At 56.0% G+C, this 6,781-nt stretch overlaps 1 pseudogene; it reads left to right on the top strand.

Moving 5' to 3' along the window:
* Positions 1–3,340: 3,340 nt before the first annotated feature.
* LOC138490749 (28S ribosomal RNA) lies at positions 3,341–6,465 on the top strand (annotated as a pseudogene).
* Positions 6,466–6,781: the final 316 nt, after the last annotated feature.

Consider the following 6,781-nt stretch of genomic DNA (forward strand, 5'->3'; position numbering starts at 1 on the left):
GTGTAAAGATGAATACTTGGTTCGCCGAAGAGATGTACAGCTAAGAAAAGCTTCCCCCAGTTGGTAGGTATGCTGGCAGGAAGCAGGATCTTAAAAGTAAGTCTGACCTCAGGCGACGGTGGGCGTTTAGCTGCTTGCAAGTGCAGAATAACGCGAAGCGTCTGTCTAGAGGATCGGGGCAGCTTATACAGCTGAGATCGTGGGCACGCCCATTAGGGCCGGTTTACCAGCCACACCCTGCCACTCCCAGAGAGTGAGCACATGCAAAGGCAATCCATTAGCAACCACACCCAAGAATACACTTGTAGCTGCTTAATGGATGGAATGTTCAAGGTTAATGCATCCTGCTTAATGGATGGAATGTTCAAGGTTAATGCATCTGAAGTGCTATGTCCATCATAAAAGTCTTTTGGTGTTAATTGGATGTTCTTGTTTACTTTTGTTCATGAACCTGGCGCCAAAGGGCCAGGACAGTGTCCACCCAGGTCACTGGGTGGACACTGCATGCGACCCCTGCATGCCTGTGCCCCTGACTTCATGACCATGACAGATGGGGACATGTATGGGGCATCTTGGTGTGGCTCAGGAGGGAGGGATGGGGCATATTGGTGTGGTTCTGAGAGAGGGATGGAGCATCTTGGTGTGGCTCTGGAGGGAGTGGATGGAGGCACATTGGTGTTGGTTTGATGGGAGGGATGGGGCACATTGGTGTGGGGGAGGGATGGGGGCACATTAGTGTGGGTCTGGGCAGGGATGGGGCACATTGGTGTGGGTCTGCAGGGAGGGATGGGCATCCTGGTTTGGGTTGGATGGGGACATCAGTGTGGGCCTGGAGTGAGGGCATGGGGGCACATTGGTCTGGGTTTGATGGGAGGGATGGGCACATTGCTCAGAGGAGGGATGGGGGCATATTGGTGTGGGTCTGGAGGGAGGGATGGTGGCATCTTGGTGGGGTCTGCAATGGATAGGGGCACATTGGTGTCAGTCTGAAACAGGTATGGGACATCTGTTGGTCTGGAGGGTGGCATGGGGCATATTGGTGTGGGTCTGGAGGGAGAGGATGGGGGCACATTGGTGTGGGTTTGGTAGGGATGGGGGATATTAGTCTGTGTCTGGGGAAGGCGTAGTCAATCTAGGTGTGTGTCTGAAGGGCGGGATGGGGGCACCTTGCTGTGTGAATGGAGGGATGCTGGGATCTTGGTGGGGTCTGCAATGTATGGTGGCACATTGGTGTTGGTCTGGAACAGGTATGGGGCTTCTGTTGGTCTGGAGGGTGGATTGGGGCCTTCTGGTGTTGGTGGGATGGGGACATCTGTGTGCATCTGGAGGGTGGGATAGGGCATCTTGGTGTGGCACGGCAGGGAGGGATTTGGGTAAATTGGTGTGGGTCTTAGAGGGAGGGATGGGGACATTGTTGTGAGTGTGAAGGGAGGCATAGGACACATTGGTGTCGGACTGGAGGGAGGGATGGGTGCTCATTGGTTGGGGAGGGATAGGGGCATTTTGCTGTGGGGGATGATGAGGCATCATGGTATGAGTCTTGAGGAAGGGATTGGGCATCTTGGTGGAGTCTGGATTAGAGGGGGCATGTTGCTATGGAATGGAGGGACATGGCATATGATGGGGGCATGCCAGGGAATGATGGAGCATGTGGGCATGGGTGAGGACTGGAGCACTGTTGGGAAGGATGGGGGCATCTGGGTGTGAATTGAGGGATGGGGTATGTATGTCTAGAGAGATGGATGTTGGTTTATGGGAGGGGTGGGAGCATGTTGTCGAAGGGATGGGGTAATCAAGTGTGGGTACAGAGAGAGGGTGGATGGCGCCATTTGAGTGTGAGTCTGGAGGTAGAGGTGAAGCATATGGGTGTGGCTCTGAGAGGTGGAGCTTCTTGGTGTGGGTATGGAGGGACGGATGTTGGTGTCTTTGTGTGGGTTCGGAGGGAGGGATGGTTGCATGTGGGTTGGGAGGGCGGTGACATTTGAATCTGGAAAATGTATTTGGAAGGGGAAATGGGGCATTTGAGTGTGAATTGGGACATGTAGGGCTGAGGTATCTGCTTGTGAGTGGGGCCATGAAGGATCATTAACAGCAGAGCAGCCGGAGGGAGAGCCGCAGGCCAGACCTCGGTTGCATCCCAGATGTGCACACCCACAGCCTGGGGCACCCCTCGCAGAGTGTTCCGGGGTGCGTGGGCAACCAGGCGCCGGGGAGCGGGGATTCCCTTCCACCGTAGGGTTGTCCGTGACCAAGCAGATTGACGGGATGCCTGGCAGGGTTGGGTTAACCTGTGGGGGATGTCCCCAACCACGCACCAGAAAGGGAGCCCCGCGCGGCTCCCTCTCCTCACTGAGCCGGCCGGGGCGTGCACTCCTCTCACTAACCCACCCCAAGTGGTGGCAGCCCGGAGCCGAGGGAAACCTGGCTGCTCTCGAGGGGCACCTCCCCAGGCAGACAGTGGCCCGGCATGCCAGGCGCGAGCCATGAGCCATGGCGCAGCAGGCTTACTCAACGGGCGTGAAGGTTCCAGCCGCCCATATTTGTGCCCAGGTACCCAGGTACCTGGCGCTTGGCCCCGTGCGGCCAGGCTGGGCTTTGAAGACTCTAGCGGTCCCACCTAACCCCTGCCTGTGCTGTCTCTGGACCACCTTTCCGTCTGTACCCGAGCACCCCAAAAAGGGGAGCAGAGAGTGTCAGGGAAGGATGAGTGGATCCGACCGAGTGGGCCTGTGGCAGAGCGGCCTGCCTCCATCCCCCTGGGAAGCACCGTGCTGCTGCAACAGCAGGTGGGTTTCCTGGGCTGAGTGCCTGGATTTAATTTCTTTAAACCACAATGGTCTCGGCTGAGCTAGACAGGGCACTGGCCCATCCCACCACAGGTGGCACTACCTCTCTCCGACCTCTCCTGCACCATCAGGGACAGGCTGACATCTAGAACAAAATGTCTCTCACTCTTGGCGGTGGTCAGACCCCAATCAGCAGTGTCACAGGATCCCTAGATATGGAGCGAAGGCTCATTGCCCGCGTGTCCCGGCCTCCCCAGTTTCCCTGCCTCATGCGGGTTTCGGGAGGGCTGGGTGGCCGGCGCGCCCCGGATGTGTTGGCGGCGACAGCAGGCCTGATAAAATGTCAGGGCACCTGGCCACACTGTGTGTGGCTGTCTGTAGTGTCCTGTGACTGCCGGCGCAAGATGGCCATGGAGCGCAAGCCTCGCGACCATGTGGGCTTCGGCCGCAGATCGGGACAGCGTACACTCTGCTGCACCAGAGACACAGGGCGGGGGCAACCCCATGTATGGGCCTGAGGCCAGCTGCTCAGAGCTTCGTGCTCCCCCCGACTACGGCCTCCGATCAGACGTGGCGACCCACTGAATTTAAGTATATTACTAAGCGGTGGAAAAGAAACTAACCAGGATTCCCTCAGTAACGGCCAGTGAAGAGGGAAGAGCCCAGCGCCAAATCCCTGTTCAGCGGCTGGCGTGGGAAATGGCATAAGAAGACCAACTCCCCGGCATCACTAATGGGGCTCAAATCCTTCTCAGCCCGCGGACCAGTAGCGGCCTCTGGCACGCCAGGATCAGATCTTCTTGGAGTCAGGTTGCTTGGGAATGCATCCCAAAGCATGTGGTAAACTCCATCTAAGGCTAAATACGGGCGCAACATGGATGGCTAACCAGTACCATAAGGGAAAGTTGAAAAGAACTTTGAAGAGGGAGTTCAAGAGGGCGTGAAACCATTGAGAGGTAAACTGGCGGGGTCCGTGCAGTCTGCTCACAGGATTCAACACAGCAGGCAGTTTGATCACCTGGAACGGCGGATGCCCTAGCGAGACTGCGGCCCGGGCAGACCCGGCCCCCGCAGGGTTCAATTCCTCTGTGGCAGTGCACCGCAAATGGTTGGGAAGGCCCAGGGGGCAAGTGGCGGGAGACAGGGCTCCCAATGCGACGGTGGCAGATGGACTCCAACCATGTTGTGCTGCTGGGTGGGAGGGCCACAAAGCACCAGCGGTCTGAGATTATGTTGGGTAACCACCTGACGTGTCTTGAAACACGGGCCAAGGAGTCCTAACAAGTGCACAAGTCAGAGGGCCAAATGAAACCCTTTGGTGCAAAAAAGGTGAGGGCCGGCACCTGCCGATTGCGGTGGGAGCCCGTTGCGGTGGGTGCACCACCGACACGTCTCGCCCGCTCTCTCAGGGAGATGGAACATGAGCGTGTGTAATAGGACCCGAAAGATGGTGAACTAGGCTTGGTGGAGGTCCGTAGCAGTCCTGATGTGTTAATCGTCACACGACCTGGGTATAGGGGCGAAAGACTAATCAAATCATCTAGTAGCTGGTTCCATCCAGAGTTTCCCTCAGGATAGCTGACACGCGGAAACCTCAGTTCTATCTGGTAAAGCGAATGATTAGAAGTCTTGGGCCAAAATGATCTCAACCTATTCTCAAACTTTAAATGGGTAAGAAGCCTGGCTTGCTGGCATGGAGCTGGGCATTGAATGCAAGGGGCCAGTTGACAACTTTTGTTAAGCAGAACTGGCACTGCGGGATGAACCAAATGGCGGGTTAAGGCGCCCAATGCAGACGCTCATAAAACCCCAGAAAAGGTGTTGGTTGATATAGACAGCAGGACAGTGGCCATGGAAGTCGGAATCCGCTAAGGAGCCCCATGGAGAATTCTCTTTTCTTTGTGAAGGGCAGGGCACCTTGGAATGGGTTCACCCTGAGAGAGGGCCCTGAGCCCTGGAAAGCGTTGCGGTTTCGGCAGTGTGTGGTGTGCTCTCGCTGGTTCTTGAAAATTCAGGGGAGGTGGTGTAAATCTCGCGCTGGGCCGTACCCATATCCGCAGCAGGTTTCCAAGGTGAACAGCATCTGGCATGTTTTGGAACAATGTAGGCAAGGGAAGTCGGCAAGTCAGATCTGTAACTTCGGGAGAAGGATTGCCTCTAAGGGCTGGGTCGGTCGGGCTGGGGGGCGAAGCGGGGCTGGGCGCGCACGGCAGCTGGACGAGGCGTCTCACCCTCTCTCTGTGAGCGGTGCCAACTCTGGATATGAGCCCGGCCCTGCCTGTGGATCGCTCCAGCTGCGGTGGACGCCTCTCTCTGTTCCCCTCCCAGGGTTCAGGCCTGAGGTTTTGCATCGGCCAACGCCTAGCAGCTGACTTAGAACTAGTGCGGACCAGGGGAATCTGAATGTTTCATTAAAACAGCATCGCAAAGGCCTGCGGTGGGTGTCAACGCGATGTGATTTCTGCCCAGTGCTCTGAATGTCAAAGTAAAGAAATTCAATGAAGCGCGGGTAAATGGCGGGAGTAACTATGACTCTCTTAAGGTAGCCAAATCCCTTGTCATCTAATTAGTGATGCGCATGAATGGATGAATGCGATTCCAACTGACCTTACCTACTATCTAGCGAAACCACAGCCAAGGGAACAGGCTTGACAGAAGCAGCGGGGAAATAAGATCCAGTTGAGCTGCTTGCCTCTAGTCTGGCACTGTGAAGAGACATGCAAGGTGTGGGATAAGTGGGAGGCCCTCGGCTGCCGGTATACACAACTACTCTTATTGTTTTTTCACTTACCCGGTGAGGTGGGGGCGAGCCCCGTGGGTCTCTCACTTCTGGCTCCAAGTGCCCAGCACCCGTGACCCGCTTCAGGGACAGCGGCAGTTGGGGCGTTTGACTAGGGTGGTACACCTGTCAAACAATAACGCAGGTGTCCTAAGTCTAGCCCACGGAGGACAGAAAGCTCCCGCGGAGCAGAAGGGCAAAAGCTTGCTTGCTCTCCATTTTTCAGTATGAATAGAGACTGTGAAAGCGAGGCCTCACGATCCTTCTGACTTTTTGGGTTTCAAGCAGGAGGTGTCAGGAAAGTTACCACAGGGATAACTGGCCTGTGGCGGCCAAGTGTTCATAGCTACGTCGCTTTTTGATCCTTCAATGTCAGCTCTTCCTTTCATTGTGAAGCAGAATTCACCAAGCGTTGGATTGGTCACCCACTAATAGGGAACGTGAGGTGGGTTTAGACTGTCGTGAGACAGGTTAGTTTTACTCTATTGATGATGTGTTGTTCCAATAGTAATCCTTCTCAGTACAAGAGGAACCGCAGGTTTAGACATTTGGTGTATGTGCTTGGCTGAGGAGCCAATGAGGCAAAGCTACCATCTGTGGGATTATGACTGAGCGCCTCTAATTCAAAATCCCCCCTAAACTGTAACGATACTGCTGCGCTGTCGAGCCTCGTTGGCCTAGGATAGCCGGCTTACGGGCTGGTGCATAGAGCCGCTCACCTCGGGACTCGAGTGTGGACAGAAGGGGTCCAACTCTCCCCCATAGTGTACTGCATGTTCGTGGGGAACCTGATGCTAAATCATTCGTAGATGACCTGATTCTGGTTCAGGGTTTCATAAGTAGCAGAGCAGCTGCCTCGCTGCAATCTTTTGAAAGTCATCCTCTGAGCCAAGCTTCTGTCGCAAGGCGCCACCAAGGGTCTCCATCCTTCCTCCTGCTGCGCCGCAGGGCACACTGGAAACTCCCACCCACCCTAGGTGCACACCCGTGGGGGTGTGCGGGCTGGGCAGGGAGTGCTCTTCTCACCTTTCCCGGACAGCCTGGCGGACCAGATGGCCTCAGCCCTGGGTCTTCGAGGTGGTGTCTTAAGCCCCTGGATAGGGCAGGGGAAGAGAGGCTGCAAGCCACCCAAGGGCGCAGCAGTGGTACCTTAAGCCCATGCCCCTAGACGGTGGGGTTGAGGCAGGCATGGCTGCCCGCCAAACTAGTCGGGGGA

This window comes from Ambystoma mexicanum, chromosome 9 (genome assembly GCF_040938575.1).
Source record: "Ambystoma mexicanum isolate Mex_15411 chromosome 9, UKY_AmexF1_1, whole genome shotgun sequence".
In the NCBI taxonomy this organism is placed as follows: domain Eukaryota; kingdom Metazoa; phylum Chordata; class Amphibia; order Caudata; family Ambystomatidae; genus Ambystoma; species Ambystoma mexicanum.